This window comes from Schistocerca cancellata, unplaced genomic scaffold, assembly GCF_023864275.1.
Source record: "Schistocerca cancellata isolate TAMUIC-IGC-003103 unplaced genomic scaffold, iqSchCanc2.1 HiC_scaffold_322, whole genome shotgun sequence".
Taxonomy (NCBI): domain Eukaryota; kingdom Metazoa; phylum Arthropoda; class Insecta; order Orthoptera; family Acrididae; genus Schistocerca; species Schistocerca cancellata.
In genome coordinates this window covers 206,834-218,496 of record NW_026046340.1, presented here as the reverse complement: position 1 = coordinate 218,496, position 11,663 = coordinate 206,834, and the positions used below count along the sequence as shown (strand labels likewise).

At 52.1% G+C, this 11,663-nt stretch overlaps 24 non-coding genes across 24 annotated transcripts; 19 read left to right on the top strand and 5 right to left on the bottom strand.

Annotated features, from left to right (window-relative positions):
• Positions 1-120: 120 nt before the first annotated feature.
• Positions 121-192, top strand: Trnae-cuc (transfer RNA glutamic acid (anticodon CUC)). The gene has a single exon. It is a non-coding gene; the product is annotated as a tRNA-Glu (tRNA).
• A 257-nt stretch (positions 193-449) lies between these two features.
• On the top strand, positions 450-523 carry Trnai-aau (transfer RNA isoleucine (anticodon AAU)). The gene has a single exon. It is a non-coding gene; the product is annotated as a tRNA-Ile (tRNA).
• A 743-nt stretch (positions 524-1,266) lies between these two features.
• On the bottom strand, positions 1,267-1,338 carry Trnag-ucc (transfer RNA glycine (anticodon UCC)). Its single transcript has one exon. It is a non-coding gene; the product is annotated as a tRNA-Gly (tRNA).
• Positions 1,339-1,661: 323 nt separating this feature from the next.
• Trnag-gcc (transfer RNA glycine (anticodon GCC)) lies at positions 1,662-1,732 on the top strand. The gene has a single exon. It is a non-coding gene; the product is annotated as a tRNA-Gly (tRNA).
• Positions 1,733-2,027: 295 nt separating this feature from the next.
• Positions 2,028-2,100, top strand: Trnam-cau (transfer RNA methionine (anticodon CAU)). Its single transcript has one exon. It is a non-coding gene; the product is annotated as a tRNA-Met (tRNA).
• Positions 2,101-2,556: 456 nt separating this feature from the next.
• On the top strand, positions 2,557-2,628 carry Trnae-cuc (transfer RNA glutamic acid (anticodon CUC)). Its single transcript has one exon. It is a non-coding gene; the product is annotated as a tRNA-Glu (tRNA).
• Positions 2,629-2,885: 257 nt separating this feature from the next.
• Trnai-aau (transfer RNA isoleucine (anticodon AAU)) lies at positions 2,886-2,959 on the top strand. Its single transcript has one exon. It is a non-coding gene; the product is annotated as a tRNA-Ile (tRNA).
• Positions 2,960-3,702: 743 nt separating this feature from the next.
• Trnag-ucc (transfer RNA glycine (anticodon UCC)) lies at positions 3,703-3,774 on the bottom strand. Its single transcript has one exon. It is a non-coding gene; the product is annotated as a tRNA-Gly (tRNA).
• A 323-nt stretch (positions 3,775-4,097) lies between these two features.
• On the top strand, positions 4,098-4,168 carry Trnag-gcc (transfer RNA glycine (anticodon GCC)). Its single transcript has one exon. It is a non-coding gene; the product is annotated as a tRNA-Gly (tRNA).
• A 295-nt stretch (positions 4,169-4,463) lies between these two features.
• Positions 4,464-4,536, top strand: Trnam-cau (transfer RNA methionine (anticodon CAU)). The gene has a single exon. It is a non-coding gene; the product is annotated as a tRNA-Met (tRNA).
• A 456-nt stretch (positions 4,537-4,992) lies between these two features.
• Positions 4,993-5,064, top strand: Trnae-cuc (transfer RNA glutamic acid (anticodon CUC)). The gene has a single exon. It is a non-coding gene; the product is annotated as a tRNA-Glu (tRNA).
• Positions 5,065-5,321: 257 nt separating this feature from the next.
• On the top strand, positions 5,322-5,395 carry Trnai-aau (transfer RNA isoleucine (anticodon AAU)). Its single transcript has one exon. It is a non-coding gene; the product is annotated as a tRNA-Ile (tRNA).
• A 743-nt stretch (positions 5,396-6,138) lies between these two features.
• Trnag-ucc (transfer RNA glycine (anticodon UCC)) lies at positions 6,139-6,210 on the bottom strand. The gene has a single exon. It is a non-coding gene; the product is annotated as a tRNA-Gly (tRNA).
• Positions 6,211-6,533: 323 nt separating this feature from the next.
• On the top strand, positions 6,534-6,604 carry Trnag-gcc (transfer RNA glycine (anticodon GCC)). Its single transcript has one exon. It is a non-coding gene; the product is annotated as a tRNA-Gly (tRNA).
• A 295-nt stretch (positions 6,605-6,899) lies between these two features.
• Trnam-cau (transfer RNA methionine (anticodon CAU)) lies at positions 6,900-6,972 on the top strand. The gene has a single exon. It is a non-coding gene; the product is annotated as a tRNA-Met (tRNA).
• Positions 6,973-7,428: 456 nt separating this feature from the next.
• On the top strand, positions 7,429-7,500 carry Trnae-cuc (transfer RNA glutamic acid (anticodon CUC)). The gene has a single exon. It is a non-coding gene; the product is annotated as a tRNA-Glu (tRNA).
• A 257-nt stretch (positions 7,501-7,757) lies between these two features.
• Trnai-aau (transfer RNA isoleucine (anticodon AAU)) lies at positions 7,758-7,831 on the top strand. Its single transcript has one exon. It is a non-coding gene; the product is annotated as a tRNA-Ile (tRNA).
• Positions 7,832-8,574: 743 nt separating this feature from the next.
• On the bottom strand, positions 8,575-8,646 carry Trnag-ucc (transfer RNA glycine (anticodon UCC)). Its single transcript has one exon. It is a non-coding gene; the product is annotated as a tRNA-Gly (tRNA).
• A 323-nt stretch (positions 8,647-8,969) lies between these two features.
• On the top strand, positions 8,970-9,040 carry Trnag-gcc (transfer RNA glycine (anticodon GCC)). The gene has a single exon. It is a non-coding gene; the product is annotated as a tRNA-Gly (tRNA).
• Positions 9,041-9,335: 295 nt separating this feature from the next.
• Positions 9,336-9,408, top strand: Trnam-cau (transfer RNA methionine (anticodon CAU)). The gene has a single exon. It is a non-coding gene; the product is annotated as a tRNA-Met (tRNA).
• A 456-nt stretch (positions 9,409-9,864) lies between these two features.
• On the top strand, positions 9,865-9,936 carry Trnae-cuc (transfer RNA glutamic acid (anticodon CUC)). The gene has a single exon. It is a non-coding gene; the product is annotated as a tRNA-Glu (tRNA).
• A 257-nt stretch (positions 9,937-10,193) lies between these two features.
• Positions 10,194-10,267, top strand: Trnai-aau (transfer RNA isoleucine (anticodon AAU)). Its single transcript has one exon. It is a non-coding gene; the product is annotated as a tRNA-Ile (tRNA).
• A 743-nt stretch (positions 10,268-11,010) lies between these two features.
• On the bottom strand, positions 11,011-11,082 carry Trnag-ucc (transfer RNA glycine (anticodon UCC)). Its single transcript has one exon. It is a non-coding gene; the product is annotated as a tRNA-Gly (tRNA).
• Positions 11,083-11,405: 323 nt separating this feature from the next.
• On the top strand, positions 11,406-11,476 carry Trnag-gcc (transfer RNA glycine (anticodon GCC)). Its single transcript has one exon. It is a non-coding gene; the product is annotated as a tRNA-Gly (tRNA).
• The last annotated feature ends 187 nt before the right edge of the window (positions 11,477-11,663 follow it).

Below are 11,663 nucleotides of genomic sequence, written 5' to 3'. Positions count from 1 at the left end.
GGCTTGTGACTTTTGACATGCGCGCCTCGCCATGGGCGCGCGAAAAGGTGCTCGCAAACAGGGAAAGTGCGACACGGAAAGCGAGTGGACCGGGTGTAAACGCCGAGAAGAATGTGCCCGTCCGGTGTGGTCTAGTGGCTAGGATACCTGGCTCTCACCCAGGAGGCCCGGGTTCGATTCCCGGTACCGGAACGGAATTTTTTCGGAAGAAATCACGACAAGTTTTGACCCTGGGAAAGGCTGTTTTACGTCCTCCTCGCGTTATAGCTACTGGTTCTTAAACGTCAGCTGAAGACAGTCGAGAGAAACGGGCACGCAATGAAATTACTACGAGCAGCGGAATAAAGGGAGAAGAGACGCTGGTCCACTGTTGGACTGCTACCATAGAAATGTTACATGGCAATACGCAGAGCAATTCCCGCGAAGCGATGGAAGACTGTCTGCACCGAGGCCCGTTAGCTCAGTTGGTTAGAGCGTCGTGCTAATAACGCAAAGGTCGTGGGTTCGATCCCCCCACTGGCCACTACGATTTCACTTTTTCAAAAAGGCAACGCCGATTTCGGCGGGGAAGTATGGTGACAAAGAAATCGTCACATTGTGTGGGAGCTGATAGGGGACCAGAACGCGACTTGTCGGGACGCGCTAAAACACTTCACTGGTCACAGCACGGTGAACACACAGTTTCTCGTCCGATCACCGCTACTGCGCGAAGCTGGGCGTTGTCAGTGCTTGGGCGGGTGACCGCCTGCGAACACACGCCACTGCCGATAGTTTCAATTCGTATTTCTCTTTCCTCTTCGGTATCGGAGCTGCAGCGCTATTCGGTCAAGGGCACTGGCGCCACATTTTGCCTCTCCGTATGCCAGGTCGCGCCGTGCGGCCACAGTGAAATGAAGGAGCGTGTTGAAATATTTTCAACAAAGAAAAAAAAAATCTACTAGTAATAAAACTGAATTTGTCTGACAGAACATGTAAAATCAGACAATACATGATAACAGGCAGCAGGTATTTACTTGAGGCATAAGTAATGTGGTGCCCGCCCGCCTCGCCATACCTCTCTCAGTCGTTTTGCGTGCTTGTCCTTTTTATATAGGCCGATTGGAGAGCGTCAGCTCTCGCGTCAGCTGAGCAAAGTCGAGACAAGTCGAGACTGAAGGGGAATCGACGCACACGCTATAGGGTGGCCTGCAGCGAGTAAGATGGGGAAAGAAACATTAATTGAAGGACGCGTGGCAAAAGTACTCATACGCAAAAGTAAAAGCCGGCTGCGGTGGCCGGGAATCGAACCCGGATCAACTGCTTGGAAGGCAACTATGCTGACCATTACACCACCACCGCACGGTTTCCGCCCGCGCACGCCGCGCTGTGTCTGCTTCCCGCCTGTCGGCGGCGGCTCAAGGTGGTCGTAGCTGTAGGCGCATTACGTGGTAGGCGAGCGCATCCAGACAGCGTCTCTACGCACATTTCGCGTCCTTTGGCAAGAGTCGTCGCGTGCGTGCGCCACAAGAGTACTTAGGCGATCGCGTTCGGGCGTCATTTTTAAGCAGCAGTGCAGTGCAGGATTCAGCGTCTGTAGCATTCTCTCGAGAGGATGCGACGGCGCTGGACGGCAGTCCCACTTTCCCCGCAGACGTCTGCCACGGAAAGCACCAGGAAGCTGAGCATCGGTGGTTCAGTGGTAGAATGCTCGCCTGCCACGCGGGCGGCCCGGGTTCGATTCCCGGCCGATGCATCATTTTGTTTTTTCTCCGATAGTGGTGCTGCGTGTCTTTCGCACTCGAACTGCGTGAGCCATAAGAATGAACCGCGGTATTTCCGTGTGGAAATAACCAAACATGCAGCGCGCACGACTGCTCGTTTGGACTCTTGTGTGCTATTGTACATACTGGCGTCGGCCTAGCATCGCAAGTTGCCTGTCGCGCCGGGAATGCACGTGTAGCAACAGAAAAAAATGAGCCAGGAAGTGCAGACTCTCTACCAGTGGTATTTGGTACTTACCGAGATTCCAGAAGACGTGGCGATCACTTGTCTCGGTAGCGCAGTAGGCAGCGCGTAAGTCTCATAATCTTAAGGTCGTGAGTTCGATCCTCACCCGGGGCATTTAATTTACTTTCGTCCACAGCTAAATTGACGCCTCTGGGGTTTGCGAAGGAGCGAAACACTTTGTACTTTGTTATCCACAAGGCTTCACCGACTCAGCGTGATAATGTTTACTTCCCGTCATTACTACCTGCAGTTCTTATGTAAAATTTTCAAGGAAAAAAGTACTAGTAATAAAACTGAATTTCGTACGATATAACGTGTAAAGTCACACAATGTATGACCTGCTGTATGATGACAGGCAGCAGGTCTTTACTTGCGAAATAAGTAAATAAATATTACTACTTACAGCTTTGCTTTTCCTCCTACCCCTGTAACAACGAGGCATAAAGCAATGGCTTGTGACTTTTGACATGCGCGCCTCGCCATGGGCGCGCGAAAAGGTGCTCGCAAACAGGGAAAGTGCGACACGGAAAGCGAGTGGACCGGGTGTAAACGCCGAGAAGAATGTGCCCGTCCGGTGTGGTCTAGTGGCTAGGATACCTGGCTCTCACCCAGGAGGCCCGGGTTCGATTCCCGGTACCGGAACGGAATTTTTTCGGAAGAAATCACGACAAGTTTTGACCCTGGGAAAGGCTGTTTTACGTCCTCCTCGCGTTATAGCTACTGGTTCTTAAACGTCAGCTGATGACAGTCGAGAGAAACGGGCACGCAATGAAATTACTACGAGCAGCGGAATAAAGGGAGAAGAGACGCTGGTCCACTGTTGGACTGCTACCATAGAAATGTTACATGGCAATACGCAGAGCAATTCCCGCGAAGCGATGGAAGACTGTCTGCACCGAGGCCCGTTAGCTCAGTTGGTTAGAGCGTCGTGCTAATAACGCAAAGGTCGTGGGTTCGATCCCCCCACTGGCCACTACGATTTCACTTTTTCAAAAAGGCAACGCCGATTTCGGCGGGGAAGTATGGTGACAAAGAAATCGTCACATTGTGTGGGAGCTGATAGGGGACCAGAACGCGACTTGTCGGGACGCGCTAAAACACTTCACTGGTCACAGCACGGTGAACACACAGTTTCTCGTCCGATCACCGCTACTGCGCGAAGCTGGGCGTTGTCAGTGCTTGGGCGGGTGACCGCCTGCGAACACACGCCACTGCCGATAGTTTCAATTCGTATTTCTCTTTCCTCTTCGGTATCGGAGCTGCAGCGCTATTCGGTCAAGGGCACTGGCGCCACATTTTGCCTCTCCGTATGCCAGGTCGCGCCGTGCGGCCACAGTGAAATGAAGGAGCGTGTTGAAATATTTTCAACAAAGAAAAAAAAAATCTACTAGTAATAAAACTGAATTTGTCTGACAGAACATGTAAAATCAGACAATACATGATAACAGGCAGCAGGTATTTACTTGAGGCATAAGTAATGTGGTGCCCGCCCGCCTCGCCATACCTCTCTCAGTCGTTTTGCGTGCTTGTCCTTTTTATATAGGCCGATTGGAGAGCGTCAGCTCTCGCGTCAGCTGAGCAAAGTCGAGACAAGTCGAGACTGAAGGGGAATCGACGCACACGCTATAGGGTGGCCTGCAGCGAGTAAGATGGGGAAAGAAACATTAATTGAAGGACGCGTGGCAAAAGTACTCATACGCAAAAGTAAAAGCCGGCTGCGGTGGCCGGGAATCGAACCCGGATCAACTGCTTGGAAGGCAACTATGCTGACCATTACACCACCACCGCACGGTTTCCGTCCGCGCACGCCGCGCTGTGTCTGCTTCCCGCCTGTCGGCGGCGGCTCAAGGTGGTCGTAGCTGTAGGCGCATTACGTGGTAGGCGAGCGCATCCAGACAGCGTCTCTACGCACATTTCGCGTCCTTTGGCAAGAGTCGTCGCGTGCGTGCGCCACAAGAGTACTTAGGCGATCGCGTTCGGGCGTCATTTTTAAGCAGCAGTGCAGTGCAGGATTCAGCGTCTGTAGCATTCTCTCGAGAGGATGCGACGGCGCTGGACGGCAGTCCCACTTTCCCCGCAGACGTCTGCCACGGAAAGCACCAGGAAGCTGAGCATCGGTGGTTCAGTGGTAGAATGCTCGCCTGCCACGCGGGCGGCCCGGGTTCGATTCCCGGCCGATGCATCATTTTGTTTTTTCTCCGATAGTGGTGCTGCGTGTCTTTCGCACTCGAACTGCGTGAGCCATAAGAATGAACCGCGGTATTTCCGTGTGGAAATAACCAAACATGCAGCGCGCACGACTGCTCGTTTGGACTCTTGTGTGCTATTGTACATACTGGCGTCGGCCTAGCATCGCAAGTTGCCTGTCGCGCCGGGAATGCACGTGTAGCAACAGAAAAAAATGAGCCAGGAAGTGCAGACTCTCTACCAGTGGTATTTGGTACTTACCGAGATTCCAGAAGACGTGGCGATCACTTGTCTCGGTAGCGCAGTAGGCAGCGCGTAAGTCTCATAATCTTAAGGTCGTGAGTTCGATCCTCACCCGGGGCATTTAATTTACTTTCGTCCACAGCTAAATTGACGCCTCTGGGGTTTGCGAAGGAGCGAAACACTTTGTACTTTGTTATCCACAAGGCTTCACCGACTCAGCGTGATAATGTTTACTTCCCGTCATTACTACCTGCAGTTCTTATGTAAAATTTTCAAGGAAAAAAGTACTAGTAATAAAACTGAATTTCGTACGATATAACGTGTAAAGTCACACAATGTATGACCTGCTGTATGATGACAGGCAGCAGGTCTTTACTTGCGAAATAAGTAAATAAATATTACTACTTACAGCTTTGCTTTTCCTCCTACCCCTGTAACAACGAGGCATAAAGCAATGGCTTGTGACTTTTGACATGCGCGCCTCGCCATGGGCGCGCGAAAAGGTGCTCGCAAACAGGGAAAGTGCGACACGGAAAGCGAGTGGACCGGGTGTAAACGCCGAGAAGAATGTGCCCGTCCGGTGTGGTCTAGTGGCTAGGATACCTGGCTCTCACCCAGGAGGCCCGGGTTCGATTCCCGGTACCGGAACGGAATTTTTTCGGAAGAAATCACGACAAGTTTTGACCCTGGGAAAGGCTGTTTTACGTCCTCCTCGCGTTATAGCTACTGGTTCTTAAACGTCAGCTGAAGACAGTCGAGAGAAACGGGCACGCAATGAAATTACTACGAGCAGCGGAATAAAGGGAGAAGAGACGCTGGTCCACTGTTGGACTGCTACCATAGAAATGTTACATGGCAATACGCAGAGCAATTCCCGCGAAGCGATGGAAGACTGTCTGCACCGAGGCCCGTTAGCTCAGTTGGTTAGAGCGTCGTGCTAATAACGCAAAGGTCGTGGGTTCGATCCCCCCACTGGCCACTACGATTTCACTTTTTCAAAAAGGCAACGCCGATTTCGGCGGGGAAGTATGGTGACAAAGAAATCGTCACATTGTGTGGGAGCTGATAGGGGACCAGAACGCGACTTGTCGGGACGCGCTAAAACACTTCACTGGTCACAGCACGGTGAACACACAGTTTCTCGTCCGATCACCGCTACTGCGCGAAGCTGGGCGTTGTCAGTGCTTGGGCGGGTGACCGCCTGCGAACACACGCCACTGCCGATAGTTTCAATTCGTATTTCTCTTTCCTCTTCGGTATCGGAGCTGCAGCGCTATTCGGTCAAGGGCACTGGCGCCACATTTTGCCTCTCCGTATGCCAGGTCGCGCCGTGCGGCCACAGTGAAATGAAGGAGCGTGTTGAAATATTTTCAACAAAGAAAAAAAAAATCTACTAGTAATAAAACTGAATTTGTCTGACAGAACATGTAAAATCAGACAATACATGATAACAGGCAGCAGGTATTTACTTGAGGCATAAGTAATGTGGTGCCCGCCCGCCTCGCCATACCTCTCTCAGTCGTTTTGCGTGCTTGTCCTTTTTATATAGGCCGATTGGAGAGCGTCAGCTCTCGCGTCAGCTGAGCAAAGTCGAGACAAGTCGAGACTGAAGGGGAATCGACGCACACGCTATAGGGTGGCCTGCAGCGAGTAAGATGGGGAAAGAAACATTAATTGAAGGACGCGTGGCAAAAGTACTCATACGCAAAAGTAAAAGCCGGCTGCGGTGGCCGGGAATCGAACCCGGATCAACTGCTTGGAAGGCAACTATGCTGACCATTACACCACCACCGCACGGTTTCCGTCCGCGCACGCCGCGCTGTGTCTGCTTCCCGCCTGTCGGCGGCGGCTCAAGGTGGTCGTAGCTGTAGGCGCATTACGTGGTAGGCGAGCGCATCCAGACAGCGTCTCTACGCACATTTCGCGTCCTTTGGCAAGAGTCGTCGCGTGCGTGCGCCACAAGAGTACTTAGGCGATCGCGTTCGGGCGTCATTTTTAAGCAGCAGTGCAGTGCAGGATTCAGCGTCTGTAGCATTCTCTCGAGAGGATGCGACGGCGCTGGACGGCAGTCCCACTTTCCCCGCAGACGTCTGCCACGGAAAGCACCCGGAAGCTGAGCATCGGTGGTTCAGTGGTAGAATGCTCGCCTGCCACGCGGGCGGCCCGGGTTCGATTCCCGGCCGATGCATCATTTTGTTTTTTCTCCGATAGTGGTGCTGCGTGTCTTTCGCACTCGAACTGCGTGAGCCATAAGAATGAACCGCGGTATTTCCGTGTGGAAATAACCAAACATGCAGCGCGCACGACTGCTCGTTTGGACTCTTGTGTGCTATTGTACATACTGGCGTCGGCCTAGCATCGCAAGTTGCCTGTCGCGCCGGGAATGCACGTGTAGCAACAGAAAAAAATGAGCCAGGAAGTGCAGACTCTCTACCAGTGGTATTTGGTACTTACCGAGATTCCAGAAGACGTGGCGATCACTTGTCTCGGTAGCGCAGTAGGCAGCGCGTAAGTCTCATAATCTTAAGGTCGTGAGTTCGATCCTCACCCGGGGCATTTAATTTACTTTCGTCCACAGCTAAATTGACGCCTCTGGGGTTTGCGAAGGAGCGAAACACTTTGTACTTTGTTATCCACAAGGCTTCACCGACTCAGCGTGATAATGTTTACTTCCCGTCATTACTACCTGCAGTTCTTATGTAAAATTTTCAAGGAAAAAAGTACTAGTAATAAAACTGAATTTCGTACGATATAACGTGTAAAGTCACACAATGTATGACCTGCTGTATGATGACAGGCAGCAGGTCTTTACTTGCGAAATAAGTAAATAAATATTACTACTTACAGCTTTGCTTTTCCTCCTACCCCTGTAACAACGAGGCATAAAGCAATGGCTTGTGACTTTTGACATGCGCGCCTCGCCATGGGCGCGCGAAAAGGTGCTCGCAAACAGGGAAAGTGCGACACGGAAAGCGAGTGGACCGGGTGTAAACGCCGAGAAGAATGTGCCCGTCCGGTGTGGTCTAGTGGCTAGGATACCTGGCTCTCACCCAGGAGGCCCGGGTTCGATTCCCGGTACCGGAACGGAATTTTTTCGGAAGAAATCACGACAAGTTTTGACCCTGGGAAAGGCTGTTTTACGTCCTCCTCGCGTTATAGCTACTGGTTCTTAAACGTCAGCTGAAGACAGTCGAGAGAAACGGGCACGCAATGAAATTACTACGAGCAGCGGAATAAAGGGAGAAGAGACGCTGGTCCACTGTTGGACTGCTACCATAGAAATGTTACATGGCAATACGCAGAGCAATTCCCGCGAAGCGATGGAAGACTGTCTGCACCGAGGCCCGTTAGCTCAGTTGGTTAGAGCGTCGTGCTAATAACGCAAAGGTCGTGGGTTCGATCCCCCCACTGGCCACTACGATTTCACTTTTTCAAAAAGGCAACGCCGATTTCGGCGGGGAAGTATGGTGACAAAGAAATCGTCACATTGTGTGGGAGCTGATAGGGGACCAGAACGCGACTTGTCGGGACGCGCTAAAACACTTCACTGGTCACAGCACGGTGAACACACAGTTTCTCGTCCGATCACCGCTACTGCGCGAAGCTGGGCGTTGTCAGTGCTTGGGCGGGTGACCGCCTGCGAACACACGCCACTGCCGATAGTTTCAATTCGTATTTCTCTTTCCTCTTCGGTATCGGAGCTGCAGCGCTATTCGGTCAAGGGCACTGGCGCCACATTTTGCCTCTCCGTATGCCAGGTCGCGCCGTGCGGCCACAGTGAAATGAAGGAGCGTGTTGAAATATTTTCAACAAAGAAAAAAAAAATCTACTAGTAATAAAACTGAATTTGTCTGACAGAACATGTAAAATCAGACAATACATGATAACAGGCAGCAGGTATTTACTTGAGGCATAAGTAATGTGGTGCCCGCCCGCCTCGCCATACCTCTCTCAGTCGTTTTGCGTGCTTGTCCTTTTTATATAGGCCGATTGGAGAGCGTCAGCTCTCGCGTCAGCTGAGCAAAGTCGAGACAAGTCGAGACTGAAGGGGAATCGACGCACACGCTATAGGGTGGCCTGCAGCGAGTAAGATGGGGAAAGAAACATTAATTGAAGGACGCGTGGCAAAAGTACTCATACGCAAAAGTAAAAGCCGGCTGCGGTGGCCGGGAATCGAACCCGGATCAACTGCTTGGAAGGCAACTATGCTGACCATTACACCACCACCGCACGGTTTCCGTCCGCGCACGCCGCGCTGTGTCTGCTTCCCGCCTGTCGGCGGCGGCTCAAGGTGGTCGTAGCTGTAGGCGCATTACGTGGTAGGCGAGCGCATCCAGACAGCGTCTCTACGCACATTTCGCGTCCTTTGGCAAGAGTCGTCGCGTGCGTGCGCCACAAGAGTACTTAGGCGATCGCGTTCGGGCGTCATTTTTAAGCAGCAGTGCAGTGCAGGATTCAGCGTCTGTAGCATTCTCTCGAGAGGATGCGACGGCGCTGGACGGCAGTCCCACTTTCCCCGCAGACGTCTGCCACGGAAAGCACCCGGAAGCTGAGCATCGGTGGTTCAGTGGTAGAATGCTCGCCTGCCACGCGGGCGGCCCGGGTTCGATTCCCGGCCGATGCATCATTTTGTTTTTTCTCCGATAGTGGTGCTGCGTGTCTTTCGCACTCGAACTGCGTGAGCCATAAGAATGAACCGCGGTATTTCCGTGTGGAAATAACCAAACATGCAGCGCGCACGACTGCTCGTTTGGACTCTTGTGTGCTATTGTACATACTGGCGTCGGCCTAGCATCGCAAGTTGCCTGTCGCGCCGGGAATGCACGTGTAGCAACAGAAAAAAATGAGCCAGGAAGTGCAGACTCTCTACCAGTGGTATTTGGTACTTACCGAGATTCCAGAAGACGTGGTGATCACTTGTCTCGGTAGCGCAGTAGGCAGCGCGTAAGTCTCATAATCTTAAGGTCGTGAGTTCGATCCTCACCCGGGGCATTTAATTTACTTTCGTCCACAGCTAAATTGACGCCTCTGGGGTTTGCGAAGGAGCGAAACACTTTGTACTTTGTTATCCACAAGGCTTCACCGACTCAGCGTGATAATGTTTACTTCCCGTCATTACTACCTGCAGTTCTTATGTAAAATTTTCAAGGAAAAAAGTACTAGTAATAAAACTGAATTTCGTACGATATAACGTGTAAAGTCACACAATGTATGACCTGCTGTATGATGACAGGCAGCAGGTCTTTACTTGCGAAATAAGTAAATAAATATTACTACTTACAGCTTTGCTTTTCCTCCTACCCCTGTAACAACGAGGCATAAAGCAATGGCTTGTGACTTTTGACATGCGCGCCTCGCCATGGGCGCGCGAAAAGGTGCTCGCAAACAGGGAAAGTGCGACACGGAAAGCGAGTGGACCGGGTGTAAACGCCGAGAAGAATGTGCCCGTCCGGTGTGGTCTAGTGGCTAGGATACCTGGCTCTCACCCAGGAGGCCCGGGTTCGATTCCCGGTACCGGAACGGAATTTTTTCGGAAGAAATCACGACAAGTTTTGACCCTGGGAAAGGCTGTTTTACGTCCTCCTCGCGTTATAGCTACTGGTTCTTAAACGTCAGCTGAAGACAGTCGAGAGAAACGGGCACGCAATGAAATTACTACGAGCAGCGGAATAAAGGGAGAAGAGACGCTGGTCCACTGTTGGACTGCTACCATAGAAATGTTACATGGCAATACGCAGAGCAATTCCCGCGAAGCGATGGAAGACTGTCTGCACCGAGGCCCGTTAGCTCAGTTGGTTAGAGCGTCGTGCTAATAACGCAAAGGTCGTGGGTTCGATCCCCCCACTGGCCACTACGATTTCACTTTTTCAAAAAGGCAACGCCGATTTCGGCGGGGAAGTATGGTGACAAAGAAATCGTCACATTGTGTGGGAGCTGATAGGGGACCAGAACGCGACTTGTCGGGACGCGCTAAAACACTTCACTGGTCACAGCACGGTGAACACACAGTTTCTCGTCCGATCACCGCTACTGCGCGAAGCTGGGCGTTGTCAGTGCTTGGGCGGGTGACCGCCTGCGAACACACGCCACTGCCGATAGTTTCAATTCGTATTTCTCTTTCCTCTTCGGTATCGGAGCTGCAGCGCTATTCGGTCAAGGGCACTGGCGCCACATTTTGCCTCTCCGTATGCCAGGTCGCGCCGTGCGGCCACAGTGAAATGAAGGAGCGTGTTGAAATATTTTCAACAAAGAAAAAAAAAATCTACTAGTAATAAAACTGAATTTGTCTGACAGAACATGTAAAATCAGACAATACATGATAACAGGCAGCAGGTATTTACTTGAGGCATAAGTAATGTGGTGCCCGCCCGCCTCGCCATACCTCTCTCAGTCGTTTTGCGTGCTTGTCCTTTTTATATAGGCCGATTGGAGAGCGTCAGCTCTCGCGTCAGCTGAGCAAAGTCGAGACAAGTCGAGACTGAAGGGGAATCGACGCACACGCTATAGGGTGGCCTGCAGCGAGTAAGATGGGGAAAGAAACATTAATTGAAGGACGCGTGGCAAAAGTACTCATACGCAAAAGTAAAAGCCGGCTGCGGTGGCCGGGAATCGAACCCGGATCAACTGCTTGGAAGGCAACTATGCTGACCATTACACCACCACCGCACGGTTTCCGCCCGCGCACGCCGCGCTGTGTCTGCTTCCCGCCTGTCGGCGGCGGCTCAAGGTGGTCGTAGCTGTAGGCGCATTACGTGGTAGGCGAGCGCATCCAGACAGCGTCTCTACGCACATTTCGCGTCCTTTGGCAAGAGTCGTCGCGTGCGTGCGCCACAAGAGTACTTAGGCGATCGCGTTCGGGCGTCATTTTTAAGCAGCAGTGCAGTGCAGGATTCAGCGTCTGTAGCATTCTCTCGAGAGGATGCGACGGCGCTGGACGGCAGTCCCACTTTCCCCGCAGACGTCTGCCACGGAAAGCACCAGGAAGCTGAGCATCGGTGGTTCAGTGGTAGAATGCTCGCCTGCCACGCGGGCGGCCCGGGTTCGATTCCCGGCCGATGCATCATTTTGTTTTTTCTCCGATAGTGGTGCTGCGTGTCTTTCGCACTCGAACTGCGTGAGCCATAAGAATGAACCGCGGTATTTCCGTGTGGAAATAACCAAACATGCAGCGCGCACGACTGCTCGTTTGGACTCTTGTGTGCTATTGTACATACTGGCGTCGGCCTAGCATCGCAAGTTGCCTGTCG